This window comes from Crotalus tigris, unplaced genomic scaffold (genome assembly GCF_016545835.1).
Source record: "Crotalus tigris isolate CLP2741 ecotype Arizona unplaced genomic scaffold, ASM1654583v1 scf7180000024461.5605484, whole genome shotgun sequence".
In the NCBI taxonomy this organism is placed as follows: Eukaryota; Metazoa; Chordata; class Lepidosauria; order Squamata; family Viperidae; genus Crotalus; species Crotalus tigris.
In genome coordinates this window covers 2,181,868-2,196,871 of record NW_024100632.1, presented here as the reverse complement: position 1 = coordinate 2,196,871, position 15,004 = coordinate 2,181,868, and the positions used below count along the sequence as shown (strand labels likewise).

Genomic DNA, 15,004 nt, shown 5'->3' with positions numbered 1-15,004 from the left:
AGTAGGTGGTCACTGTCTAGATGAAACATCTGACTAAATTAAATTAGGACAACAACCTGTAGATATAAAAGAGGGGCTGTAACCATCAGGAGCTTTAAAACCATTCTTCCCCTCGATCTTTGCTCTCCCACTAACACCTGGGATCTGTTAATCCAGCAATTTGACAAGTGACTTAAGTGTAGGAGGTGACCAGTCTGAGCCTGGGGAAGGGGTCAAACGTGAAACCACACCCCCTCCAGTCTGTGGGAAAACTTTTCTCCATAGAACCAGTCCCTGATGCTCATAAGGTTGGGGGCTGCTGTCGTAGAATAACAACAACTGCCTGGACTCCTGATTTCCTCCACTTGACATTAAATTCACCTTACCTCACCCCATGTTAGGGAAAGTAATTGCTAGGTGTTTTCCTGTTAGGAGGTGGCCCTTAATGACTTGGAGGACAAAAATCAGGAAAGGCAATTTGGGCAGTTGGACTCCCTTCTGCTAAAACGGAAGATTCTCAGAGATTCCTGAAGATCTGCCTCATGATCATCACTTCTCCGCAGAGACAATGCTGATGTGGGTGTGCTCCAAATAATTTCATTTCATCAAGGAATCATGAAGAGTTCCGCTTTGAAGCGTTATCAAGACGTCTAAGAATGCAAACCCGGTGCCAATCCTTTGGTTGATGATGCCCCGAGGGGGTGTTGCAAATGCGGAAAGATCAATGAATGGATGGGACGCCTGCTTGTTTTCCCAAAGAATGCAGACTAATGGGAAGGTATGACCTCATGGTCTAAGGATCTGCCACTTGCTTTATGCAGAGCAAAACCACAGAGAGGTTGTGCCGACATGACATTGGCCTCAGGTGAAGGTATTTACTTTATAGAGAGATTCTTGGGCAGGGGAGGGGAGGTCTGTGTTGCGTGTTCAGGGGAGAGATATGCAAGGGGGAGACAAGATCCGTATTAGCATGTGGCATCAAGCAACTTTCCCCAATCTGATGTCTTCCAGATGTTTCGGAACTACAATTCTTGATCCTTGGAATAGACTAGAGCTGGGAGGGACCTTGGAGTCTTCTAGTCTAGCCCCCTGCTCAAGCAGGAGAACTTAGACCATTTCAGACAAGTGACTATCTAGTCTCTTCTTAAAAATCTCCGGTGATGGAGTGCCCATGATTTCTAGGGGCAAGCTGTTCCACTGGTTAATTGTCCTCACTGTTAGAAAGTTTCTCCTTAATTCCAGGTTGCTTCTCTCTTTGATCAGTTTCCATCCATTGTTTCTTGTCCTGCTCTCTGGTGCTTTGGAGAATAGTTTGACCCCCTCTTCTTTGTGGCAGCCCCTCAAATACTGGAACACTGCTATCATGTCACCCCTGTTTCTTCTTTTCTTTAGACCCAGAAGGCAAGACAAGAAACAACGGATGGAAACTAATCAAGGAGAATGGGGAAGCCGACAGGAAGTCAGAAATACATCCCTGCTCCCACTGCTTTTAACAACTTTAGTCATTCTGTTTCTTTGTTTAGGCAAGGAAATAGCTCTGAAAGGATGACCCAACAGGTTAAGGGTTGTCTAGTTCATGGCTAAAACTACACCAACATTCCCCAACTCCTTAACTGAAGTCTTCAGGAAGTGGTTCATTAAATGCAATAAATTTATTTGGCAAAATATAGTTCCCTATCTATCCCCATCAGCTTTGACAAGCAGGGCAACACGCCATCTTCCCTCTTGAAATAATCCCATTAAATCCATTCTTTACTATCTTACTTGGGTGTGGCAAACAATCTCACCTCAGGGCATGAAATCTTTGTGAAGTCGGTGTGGCTGAGCGGTAGTTCCGTGCCAAGCACACTGCCACTTTTATTCTCGGCTTTCCCTGCTGAGCCATCCCCGTTTTCCCCACTCTGTTTTCCGGAGACCTCACGGAGAGATTTTTTATTGTTGTTCTGAGCATCTCAAGCTCCCAAATTGCTTTGGCTTTGGAAATTCCCTGGCTGATTCAGAAACTTTATCCGGCTCAATGAATGACCTCAAGCCAGGTTGGGTGGCATGCTTCAATTGCAACCCTGGTGAGTATTACTTTGTCGGGGATTCAACGGGGCTTCTGCTTGGGAAAAAAAAAATATTTTGTCATATGAGAGTTGTTTTATAGACCCAATGTGTTTAGAAAGCTCCTTGCATTCTTTAGATGAGCGTGTCCTTTTGAAACATGCATTGGCAACCAGGAAATGAACAGAAATAATTATGATGGATTGATGGTGTGCCATGAAGTCATTTTCAGCTCTTGGCAACCCACCCAAGAAAGAAGGAAATGACTTATGACCTGTCCTGCATTTATGACTATCATAGCATTTGTAGGGTCACATGATCAAAATCTGGGCATGTGGCAACCTCCATGAATTTACAATGTTTGCAATACCACAGGGTCACGTGATCTTTTTGTGATCTTTTGTGACCTTCCCAGCTGGCTTCTGGCAAGGAAAGTCAATGGGGGAAATCGGCTTCATTTAATGATTACATGATTCTTTTAACAACAGTAGTGATTCGCTTAACAACTGTGGGGAAAAAAAATCGTAAAATTTATCCTGACTTATTTAACAACCCCTTTGCAAACCTATTGATTCTCCAAGATTCTCAATCTCCATAAACTGCAAAGGGATCTGCAAAGTTTTTTGTCCCCCTAATTCAGGGGTCTTCAAACTTGGCCCTTTTATGACTTGTGGACTTCAACTCCCAGAATTCCTCAGCCAGGCACGTTGGCTGAGGAATTCTGGGAGTTGAAGCTCACAAGTCATCAAAGAGCCAAGTTTGAAGTCCCCTGCCCTAATTCAACCAATCTCTTCTCATCAAAGTCCCAGCTGGAGAATGGTTTCAAAATCTTGGCTGCATGTCCAAGCTGAGGTGCTTTGTTCCCAGTCCTTATGTCAGTTGATTTAAGTGTTAGTGACCGTACAACAAGATATGATGATGATAATAATAAGTAAAACTTGTTTTGTGTATGACAGATGATGTTTTTATCGAGTTCACACACACCCCTTTTGAAGGGGGGGGGGTTCAAAGTATATATTGCAGTAAAATTCTCAGCCACGCTGGCCAGGGCTGACAGGTGTCCAAGGCAGCTGCAAGTTCTCCGTAGGAGGTTTGTTGGAGGTTTATACAAACAAAGAGGGCAGGCTTGTCTTTCCCCTGTGTGGTGGCTCTCTTGCAACATTACCTCTTTTAATTTTTTATTTGTTTTGTTCATTAATAATTATGCCGCAGGTAGAAACAGCTGGCTGACTTTGCTAGGACTTGTCCGGGCTTGAAAGTTTAAGCCGAGTCAGAGTCAGTGGGTCCCTGAGTCACAGCCCACCGGAAGTTCCCAAGCAGTTTCCCTGCCGTGATCAAGAAAAGTAGGGAAGCCCATCCAGGTACTGGTGGAGTTGGAAGACCATTTTAAAGGGAAAGGAAAGGGGGAGTGGGGGAGGGAGGGAGGGAGGAAAAGAAAAAGGAAGGAAGGGCAGGGAAGGAAGGAATGAAGGAAGGAGGGAGGGAAGAAAGGAGGGAAAGAAGGATATTGGAAGGAAGGAGGAGGAGAGGAGATTTCAATAATATAGTCAGCTCAGACCACCAAGAAAAATCTGAAAGGTGTTCTCCAGAGCATTGAGAATATTGAAGAACAACAGATGCCTGAGAGTTGAAGTCCACCCACCGTGAAGCTGCCAAGGCTGAGAAACATAGGGCTGGAGTAAAGAGGGAAGGGGAGCAGCTTGGACCCTGTTACATCAGGAGTCAGGGGAAGGCCAGCCCAGAGAGCAAGGAAGGGGCAAACGAGGATAAATAGAGTAAATACATACAAGGTGTCCCAGAGAGGGTGGAGTGCTGGAGAGGATGCTTCTGCACAAACAGGATTTCATGCCAGTGCTTAAAGCACTCCACCGGCATCTCTGTTTCTTCGTTTTTAAAAATATAATGTTATGAAAATTGTGAAGAAAGAAGATAAAACATGAATAGAAATTAATATAGAGTAAGAAAAAGAGAAAAGGAAGAAGAGAAAGAAAGAAGTAAAAGTACCAAAGCAAATGAAAGAGAGAAAATACAAAGAAGTACCTTCCAATTTTCTTCGTAACCATTACAGGTACAATTATACATTTATCTCTTGCTCTATAGTTACTATATATCCCCGCTTTCTTATACAATAATCTATCCTGTCTAAACATCAAGACCATAAATGATAAGTTCATTTTTTTTTTCTGACAGAAAAGCTTGGGTTCCTTGGTGTTCTCTGAGTCTGGTTGTTTTCTTGCAGACGTTTCATTACCTAACTAGATAACATCATCAGTGCTAGAAGGGAGTGGGGTTTTTCCCTTCTAGCACTGATAATATTACCTAGTTTGGTAATGAAACATCTGCAAGAAAACAACCAGGCTCAGAGAACACAAAGGACCACATTTTCCCCCCGTTTCACGCAAAATTGAATAACTCAAAAGAGGTTTCCAAGTCAGCAGTAAACACAGATGCTGTCTTTTCAGACTCTGCTTGTTCAGATATTCACCAAACTGAGTTTCAAATATCTAGTTCCAAAAATCCAAGCCATACTATTTCCTTGGGATCAAGCAAACCGTTACCAGCTTGGGACCACAGCATTTTTGATTAGGTTCAATCAATCAGAATAGAGCTGGAAGGGACCTGGGAGGTCTTCTAGTCCAACCCCCCCCAGACAGGACATCCTATACCATTTCAGACAGGTGGCTGTCCAGTCTTTTCTTAAAAACCTCCAGTAATAAAACACCCACAACTTCCGAAGGCAAGCTATTCCATTGAATAATTGTTAACCAACGAACCAAATAACAATTTTCTTTAATGACCACCACAAAAAAAAGGCTCATAAGAATTGGGTTAGTCAAGTGATGACCTGCTTTACGACTGTCACAACTTATAACCCCAATGGGCAGGCTCCATTATAGCTGTATGTCAGAGACTGCCTATAATCCCGCCTAGTCTGTAGGACTGCAACGCAGCCTGTTGTGCATTAACCTCTGATGGCTAACCTAGAAATCAACTGGTTTCAGCTGCATTCTCCGCTGCATAGCTATTTTCCCTACCAGGAAGATCCACAATTAACAAAGTGAGCTTTGAAAAAAACTTGGCACCTGCTTCCAGTCCTTCTCCTCTTGGAAACCTCAGGCTTCAAACCTTTCATCTGAGCCCAAACAGCCTCTTATGCAATTGTTAGATAGTCAAGGAGAACGAGGCGCCTCCAGCAATTAATATTTTTCAAGCCAAAGAGCTGAGTAGTTTTGCTACATGGCGCACATTTGCAATTAGAAGAACCTTGTAAATGTACAAGTTGAATTTTTTGGAGTTCCTTATTCTGCACTCTGTTGCTAATGCCCTTTTCTGGTCAAAATTTGGCTATGTCTCAGCCAGGTTCAATTCGCCACTCTGCCAGGGGGAAAAATTGGCTCAGGCAAATTTGGGGAGGCGAATCCCTTATCTTCTGCTTCTGAGACACTCTTCAATACTTTTCTCCTTGGAAGAAACCAATGTGGGGGGAAGGACCTGGATCATTGGGGGCTCAACCCCTCCCCCCCCAGTCTGAGAGGCCACCTTAAAGTGTGAGCTTGCTTTGGGAGAAGATTCCCCTCTTGTTTTGTTAAAGAGAAGTGGGTTGGGGGTGAAAGTGGTGTGTGGGATGAGGTCCCCTTTCGAGGGCCTAGAATGGAGAGGGCTGCCCCCTTCCTCCTCCCTTCCCCAATCTCTGACTAGCCAGCATTCCCAGTGCCGGGTTGGTCTATGCCAAGTGGAGGAAAGTTGCAGGGTCAAAGGAGGGGAGAAGATGCCTCTTGCCCCATTACTCACTTGGTCTCCTCCCCTTCGGAAGCTGAGGTCATGATTTGTTGTGAATGACTCAGCCACAACAGACCCAGAGTTGGTAGATCAAACCTAGAAATTTCTTTCTTTCTTTCTTTCTTTCTTTCTTTCTTTCTTTCTTTCTTTCTTTCTTTCTTTCTTTCTTTCTTTCTTTCTTTCTTCATTCCTTTCTTATTTCTTTCCTTCTCCCCCCTCATTTCTTTCTGTCCCCCTTCTTTCTTTTTCTCTCTCTTTCCCTTTTCCTTTCCTTTCCTTTCCTTTCCTTTCCTTTCCTTTCCTTTCCCATCCGTTTCCATTTCCCTTCCTTCCCACTTTTTCCTTTCAGTTTATATTCCATAAATTGTTCATCAGATTTAGCTGACCAATTCCACTTGTCTCTGCAGGGGTATCCACAACAGGTAGGGGGTCATAAAAGAAATCACATGTTTCCAAAGGGTTAAGCGTAGCCCCTCCATCTTGACATTTGATTCCTCTACTGACATCCCCCCCCCCAGGGTACATCCTTTAATTTCCAGTGACTTGCTTGTCTCTGGAAATCAGCCACTGAAAATTTGCCTACATTTCTTGGCACGCCACTTCCTCTCTTTTATTTCTTTCCCTTGCAATCCTGGCCAACCGGAAATTTCTTTCCCAAACACACATGGAGCAAGTTGCCTTTTGTTGCCTTGACATATTTATTGTTCTTATTATGTTCTGCAATTTCCCTTCTGGTGCAGAATGGAGAAAATGAGGGAAGAGGGAACTTGAGGTGGAAAGAAAGCTACAGTTAGAAAAACATTTGAGGAGGAAGTGAAGTTTGCTTGATCATCAACCCCGGGCTGCTGAAGCTTTTAAGCTGGCCAAAGTCAGGAAGGCCTTGTTATGTGGCTTTTCAATTTGGGCTCCAAAAGAGCAAGTATGGAGAAGCCAACAACTTTGTCCCCTAGCCCAGCTGAAATTCTTAGTCACCATACTTTTTTCCTGGGGAGAATCAGAAGATATTACAGATGGGGAAGAAATCAACGTGGAGAAGCACACTTATATAGTTGAGTTCATACAACTCTCTAAGCTCCATACCTGGAATGACAGAAAACATAATGGTTGTCTTTCACACTTTCGCTTTTCTGTTATTCATTTGCTTCCCACTTTTTGCAACCTTCTTAGAACATAGAACATAGAAACTTCATAGAACATAGAACATAGAAACATAGGGTTGGAAGGGACCTTGGAGATCTAGTCCAACCCATGGCAGGAGATCCTATACCACCCAGGACAAATGGCTGGCCAATGTCTTCTTGAAAGTCTCCAGGGATGGAGCACCCACTGCTTCAGAAGGCAAACTTTTCCATGGGTTAATTGTTCTCACGGTCAGGAAATGTCTCCCTAACTCTAGGTTGGATCTTTCTTTGATAAACTCCTCCCCTCCTCCTCCTCCTCTCCTCAACCCCCCCTTCCAGCAATGATGATGTTAGTTTGGGTTATGAAACAAGCAAAACAACCAAACTCAAATAGCACCAAGGACTACGGTAATAAAACTTTATTAAAAAGCATAAACTTTTGTGAACTGCTGCTCACAAACACCTATGACATTTACTAAAATTTATTATTCAGAAAAGCTGTTAGTAGACTCTTTCTGAATTGGGGCTATCAGAGACTGACACGACTCTCCACCGACAAAGTCCACAGAAATGGAATGACATTCAAACATAAAATTCCTTGCTATTAAACACTTTCTTAGGCCTCTTTTTGGGTCAGTGCAGAAATATTATTTACCAACACAGGTTCCAGGCATTTCCCCCCCCCCAAAGTATTCTCAAGAACAAGACCCTTCCTAACTGACTTGCAATTTCAAATCCAATTAACTGGCTCTTTTAATCAACGCAGAATGCGCGCTCTGAAGAAATCTCTTCAGATTGGACGGCGTTTTCTTCAAGCAACTCTCCTGCCAAGCCCCATATATTGTGCTCAAAAGGCCGGGCTTTCTGGTGAGCAAAAGATAATTGCCTGATATGCTTTGACATTTGATCAGATTAAGCTGACAAAATGAAAACCAGCGTGTGTGTGATCAGATGATTGATGCTTGCTCCTTCCGAAAGAAATGTGAGAATTTTGTTCCAGCCTTCTCTAGTTTGCTAAGCGATAACAACTATTTGGTGCAAGGCTTGCTACCCAGCGTTGGAAACTTGTGATGCCCTTGATATGATTCAGATTGAGCACACCAGCTCCAATTTATCATGCAACACATTAAAACTCTAAACCCAGCTAACCAAGCAGAGCCATGTTCATGTATCGTGCTGTTTTCCCACAAATGAACCATGCATGGCTTCCCTTGATGGGTTGAGCGCTAAAGCATGCTGAGATTTATTTAATTTGCTTTATTTATTTATGAAAATTTATATAGCCGCCCAACTCGCTCTCAGTGAGCGGGTTCAAGTGAACACTTTCACCAGACTCCTTAAAAAAAACAAAAACAGAAAACTTGCATTTGCACTACATGGGCTTCCTGTTTTCTTTTTCCAGGTTTAAATTGGACAGGGGCCCAGCAGTTCTTCAAAAGAGGACTGAACTTTATGAAATAAAGAGCTATGGTTTAACCTCTCCTCAATTACTTACTTAGCAGACCCGTTGCGAAGGTGCACGCCACCCATCCTAACAACTGACCCTTGGCTAGCAGAACAGAAATTAATCCCAGCACCTACGTCTAAGATAGTCCTCGGCTTAACAACCACAAGTGGGAGCAAGGAAGGTTGCAAGTCATGGTCATGTGATATCTCACTAAACAACCTCTGGCGATTCACTTATGGACCATGCTGGCTGGGGAATTCTGGGAGTTGAAGTCCACCCCTCTTAACCTTGCCAAGGTTGAGAAATGCTGCTCTACATCTTGAGATGTCATGATCAACTGTCCACCTGTATTAAGTAGGTTGCAACAAACGATCTGCAACCCTGTATTCAAAATTGGGGGTGGGGAAGCATTCTCAATAATTCATTATGCTCTCTTTTCCTCTTATTTCTGCAGAGTCACAACATAAACACAAGCTGGTGTGCCGGGAGAGCAACAACATTCCTACCCCATCTCTTCCTCCTTGCAGAGTACAACCATCTGCTCACTTAGACGTGTTGTTTTGTCTACAACACTGAAATAGGCCTTGAAATGTAACATCAGCTGGAAAAGCTCGCTCAGTCCTCCATCTGCAGTGTTTCACTTCTGCTGAGCACATCTGCAAGGCAACAGCTGCCTTTATTCTCCGATCAGTACATGTGCACATGAGTGGTGGGAAAGGGAGAACCGTGGTCTCGCTCTTCAGGTCAAGCTGAGAAGGAGAGGAACAATCTGACGTATTGTGGTGCGTGCAAGTTACAGAAATTGGTCGAGTCTCAGTTGTGTAAGTGTCCTTGATCCCTAACAACGAATGTTCCCGATCTTACTCAAAGTAAGAAAAGAACTACAGGTAGTCCCCCTCTTATGATCAAAATTAGGACCAAAATTTCCATTGCTAAGCAAGGCAACTGTTGTGGGAGTCTTGTCCTATTTTACAACCTTTTTTGCCATGGTTGTTAAGCGAGTCACTGCAGTTGTTAAGTAAATCACACAGTCCTTAAACAAATCTGGCTTCCTCCATTGACGGTCTCATTCAACTGGGAGGGTTGCAAACGGCGATCACGTGACCCTGAGATGCTATAAATACATGGCTGGTTGCTAAGCATCCACATTCTGATCACATGACCATGCGGATGTTGCAGTGGTCATAAGTCTAAGGACCAGTCATTACAGTGTTATTGTAACTTCTAATGGTCGCTAAACAAATGGTTGTAAGTCAAGGTTTCCCCGTATGTTATTCTACATTAGCCCCAAATCAGAAGGCATCTGGTAGCTGCTTTTCATAGCTTATGCCTTCTAATCCAGTTTGTGAGTCAGAAAAGGGGCTACATATCAGGAAGGGCTTCCATCAGCAGCTTTGTGGTTGAAGATCTTGGCCCAACTAAATTGCCATAAATTGTTGCACCTGCAGATCAGCAGAGCTTGTAAAGTGCAGTACACCTTTCAAGGATGTTGGGAGAATGGACCACCACCCGCTTTCTTGAAGGACTAGAAGACCTCCAAGGTTCCTGTCTTCTTGAGGATCGTGATCATTCAAGGCCACCCTCCCAGTTTGGGCTGGACTGGCCATCCCATTGCAAAATCATCATCAATACTGACATCAGCCAAAGCATAGAAAGACTCAAAGAAATAGAGAACAGAAGATGTGGAGAATTGCCAAGAGTTGGACATGACTGAATGGATAACAGCATCATCCCATTGCGAAATATGTCATGACAAAATATGGGAAATTCCCAGCTCCTAATGCCTGATGCAAGGGCCCTGCTCAACTGTTATGACATCATCAAGTCAGGGCCTTGCCCAAAGGATCTCACCTGCCCCAGGTATTGCTGGATTTCATTCTCCCTGTGACAAGAATCTCAGATGAGGTCATTGGAGAGGGAGAAGGAAGGAGTAGTAATTCATGACAGCCGAGGCATCATGTGGTTGGGGATGCAAATCCAAAGAAGACCTCCAAGGTCCCTTCCAACTCTATTATTCTGTTATTCTGAATTGGATTCTCCATATCCTTTTTATAGAAAAAGGACTTTATGACTCCAATTCCTCGCTGGATTGAAAAACAGATGTTCCTGGAGACTTATTAACAAGTTGCCTACAGACACAGAGAATGAATGGATAATTACAGTGAACTATGGTTATCCTTTATTGAATCTATTAAAAGTTTTAGTACTTATGGACATGTATGAAAGGCCCTTGTAGGCATAATATTTTTAACAGGTTTGGAGGTTATTCCTGTTCTGTTGAAAGGCAATTTAAGTAATGGTGGAAGCTAGTACAGTAAAGAAAAATAAAGTACAATACAGTAGAAAGAGGAAAGTGAAAAGTAAAGTAAATGGTGGCGATCATTATAGAGTGATCCAGCTTGGAACTAAGGAGAAACTTCCTGACAGTGAGAACAATTAATCAGTGGAACGACTTGCCTTCAGAAGTTGTGAATGCTCCAGCACTGGAGGCTTTTAAGAAGAGACTGGACAGCCATTTGTCCAGATGCTATAGGGCCTCTTGCTTTAGCAGGGGGTTGGACCAGAAGACCTCCAAGCTCCCTTCCAGCCCTACAATTCTATGATTCTAAGTGAGGATATGATCAGGGTATAAAAGAGGTCCTATCTTTCATCTCAGTTATGCTGGTACACATGAGATTAAAGCTGTTGTTTTTCTTTTCCATCTGTTAAGCAGATAGTATCTGTGTTGACTTTCTGTGCTCAGCTGAAAATATGCCTGAATAGTGACTTTTGAGTGGCATTGCATGACTATTTGAATTTACAGGAGGGAGGAAGTCTTTGGGGTTGTGAGGTTCAATACACACAGATGTGAGCCCATCCCTCGAGATATGTGACACCAAAACAAGAGAAGCTATTTCAACCTACCAATTGGATGCGAGAACCGAACGCCAGACTCTACCCATTGGAATGTGATTAAAATTCTCCGTTCCTTCACTCACCAGCTTTGGAAAGCAGACCGGAAAATCCCTTTTGCTCAAGGCTAATGGCCCGTGAAACAGGTTGCCACAGAAGCTGTAACCCTGTCTTGGCTCTATGGCTAATTCTATAGGGACCCTGGGGTATAGTTGATCTCCCCTCTCCAGGTCCAGTGGAACAGCTTGCCTTCAAAAGTTGAAGGTGCTTCATCCCTGGAGGTTTTTAGGAAAAGACTGGACAGCCACCTGTCTGAAATGGCATAGAGTCTCCTGCTTGAGCAGTGGGTTGGACTAGAAGACCTCCAAGGCTCCTTCCAGCTCTAATCTGATTCTGATTCCTCTCTAAATCCCCAGAGAATTGTGGCATTTTTTTTTTTTACTTGGGGGAGCTGTTAGACAACCAAGACAATTCCATATCCCTAAGCATGGCTGGGTTTCATTACACGGTGTGTAAACTCTACTCCACCATAAGCTGTAAATGCTAATTGTCACGCAATTATTATGGAGGTATTTATTAGTCACAGCCAAAAAGAAAAAAACAAGGAAAATGCCTCCTCATCTATAAAGATATCACTGAGCAAGTGCCAGTAAGGAAAAATACTGGAGAATTTCTGTGCAGTTCATCTTTGATTTATTCATTTGTATCCAGCCTTTCTTTTTTTATAAATAACTCAAGGCAACAAACATACCTAATACCCCTTCCTCCTCCTATTTTCTCCACAACAGCCCTGTGAGGTGGGCTGGGCTGGGCTGGGCTGAGAGAGGGACTGGCCAAAACACACCCAGTGGGCTTTCGTGCTTTAAGGTAGGACTAGAACTCTCAAAGAAAAGAAAAGAAAAGAAAAGAAAAATCTTTGAACCCTTGGCATCTAATATATATATATATATATATATATATATATATATATATATATATATATATATATATATATATATATATATATGTTTCTTCGTGCCATGGAATCATGGGAGATTCTGGATTTCGTTCTTGCTATGATGGGCGGGTGACGCAGATCTCTGAGGCCATGGGAGGGAGACAGTGGGTGACACAAGGCCAGCTCTTATTCCCACCACAGGACTATCTAAACGCAGCCATCAATGGGGCATTTGTGAACCCAGCCATCTTTCCAGGCAGCCCAAAGGACAAGACCATCATCAGCCACTTTGCATCACTGGAAGGTCAAGAGGCAACCTCAGTCATCCCTCGTGATTTCTCCCCTCCGCCAGCCCAGAGGAAAACCGTCTGAACAGGCATGTTTTTATGGAGAGAAGAAGGGGTTTGAATTCCCCAGAGATCTGGCCATGATCAAACAGGATCTGAGATCATCCACTTGCCCTTGGAGATTTGGCAAGAATCCGGCGAAGCTTGGTCTGGCTGACGGTTTCATAACTTTGCTCACACATCACAGTTGCCTCCCTGGGAGCTGTTTGCGGGGGGGGGGGGCTCAACCCTCACGGGCTTCCCACGAAGTTCTAGGTGGTCCGAAGAGACTGGATTCTTGATTGCACTTAGAGTTTGTGTCTGTTGCTTGTCTTCGTGCTGTCTGCAAAGTCTGTATTCTCCGGGGCGATAAAATATCTGCAGAATGGGGAGGACTTTTCCGTCCACTTCCTCACCGTCTGACTCTTTGGAAAATGCATACATACCAAGGCAGGCTATTTTTATTTGGAGCAGTTTCTATTTATAGCTCAAAGGGCTCCTTTGTAGGGGCTGCATTTCTGCATGCAAAATGAGGCCAAGTTTCCCAGTTTCCATGCATTCACACAGTGCCAGGATCTCTTCCACAGATGTCCTCAGTGGGATCTCTAAAGCTGGAATCACAAGGCAGTTTCAGTCCCAAGGCAGCTTTTTTATCTTGGCTCAGAATTCCCCAGCCAGACGTGCTTTAAGATAGGTGGACTTCAACTCCCAGAATTCCCCAGCCTTTTAAAATAAGTGGACTTCAACTCCCAGAATTTCTACAAGCCCAATTTTTATTTCTCTTGCAGTATTTTTTTCCATTTCATTTCTTTAAAAATATGCCAACCACTCCCTTTTGTGGTTGTGGGAAGCATATCAAAGATTAATGTAAAAAACTTTTTGGCTACCTCACCCCACCCCGCTTTAAAGAGCAAGATATTGTTTTAAGATATGCAGATCTGTGTTTGAAAGTCAGGTCTTCTAGTCCAACGCCCTGCCCAAAGCAGGAGACCTTATAGTATCCCGTACAAATGGATGTCCAATCTTTTCTTGAAAACCTCCAGTGATGAGCACCCAACTGCCATCCCACTGATTCATTGTTCTCACTGTCAGAAAATTTCTTCTTATTCTAGGTCGCATCTCTCTTTGATAAGCTTTCATTTGTTACTTCTTGTGCTGTCCCCCCCTTCTGCATGATAGCCCCTGAAGGATTGGAACATTGCTATCATGTCCCCCCTGGTCCTTCTCTTCATTAAACTAGACATCCCCAATTCCAGCAACTGTTCTTCAGATGTTTCAGCCTCCAGCCCCCTGATCATCTTTGTTGCTCTTCTCTGCACTCTTTCTAGAGTCTCAGCATCTTTTCTGGTATTGTGGTGACCACAACTGGATGCAGGAAGTGAGACAAGATATAGATTTGTTCTAACATATTACAAAAAGAGAAGCATTAGTAACATGAGGCTGTACTAAACTAATGAATTCATACTGAACTAAAACTTATTGTGGCCCTTTCAAGCACAGTTTTCTGCTCAGTGCTGCCGCAACCTCCACTGAAAATGATTTTTTTACTTTCTGAAAGCAGACTTTTCAGCAGCACCAGTGCTAATATGAAACAAAATCTAACTTCCGTTTTTCCCTAATAAAAAGTCTAGAAAACACCGCAGCTGAAAAAAAAAGTTCTATGAAAAGGATGACAGGTTGCATTTTAAGAAGAGCTTCCATTGGAGAAAATTGCAGTTTTGAAGCCTGCAAGAAAGGCAATGTAGCTGTCAAAGAACAAATGAAGGGAGATTAATGTGTTTTAAAAAGAATATTTGGCAATGTATATTTATTTTTATACACACACACACACACACACACACATAAAGAGGATGTATCTCTATGTGTTAAGAGACCAATAAATATCAGTTGATTTCATTTTTTACAACTATAAAATAAAAGAGCAGACTAGAATACTACTACAATGGGATTTTAGCAATTGCCACGTTCATTTATTCAAGACCCATGGAGTGTAAGATTATGTTGAAAGTCCAGCTGCCTCTTTCCTGGAAGAAGGATCCTTGCAGTGCATTGCCACAAATTTCCTGTTAAAAGCTAAAGACAGGAAATCATAAGCAAGAAAGCAGAATGTATAGATATCCGTTTGAAAGTATGATGACCTCAAATTGATATCACTTCCCTCCAGTTGACTGCTAAGGCAGGTTACCATATATCCCATCTGGACTCAGCTCCTATCACCATTTTTGTTTCTCCAGTATACCTCATTATGCTAATTTTCAAAAACAGAACAAGACAGAAATGGAATGGCTTTGCTCCTTTCTTAAATGCAGGGGGCATACAGAGTGTAGTCAAAAAAAGTCAAGGTGGTGACCACAACAATGGATCAAAGCTCCGCTTCCATAAAATGGTGAAGAAAACTACGTGCATGGAATCCCCTAGATTCATAGCTCAGTGTTTTTCAAAACTTGGCAAGTTTAATTTGTGTAGACTTCAACTC

At 43.0% G+C, this 15,004-nt stretch overlaps 1 long non-coding RNA gene across 2 annotated transcripts; it reads left to right on the top strand.

The window, feature by feature from the left end:
- Nucleotides 1-1,847: 1,847 nt before the first annotated feature.
- Nucleotides 1,848-11,856, top strand: LOC120303301. Of its 2 annotated transcripts, XR_005555398.1 has the most exons (6): nucleotides 1,848-2,045; nucleotides 3,238-3,386; nucleotides 7,693-7,793; nucleotides 8,329-8,727; nucleotides 8,828-9,194; nucleotides 9,822-11,856. It is a non-coding gene; the product is annotated as an uncharacterized LOC120303301 (long non-coding RNA). The 2 variants fall into 2 exon arrangements; XR_005555399.1 differs by lacking the exons at nucleotides 1,848-2,045; nucleotides 3,238-3,386 and adding an exon at nucleotides 3,462-4,093.
- The last annotated feature ends 3,148 nt before the right edge of the window (nucleotides 11,857-15,004 follow it).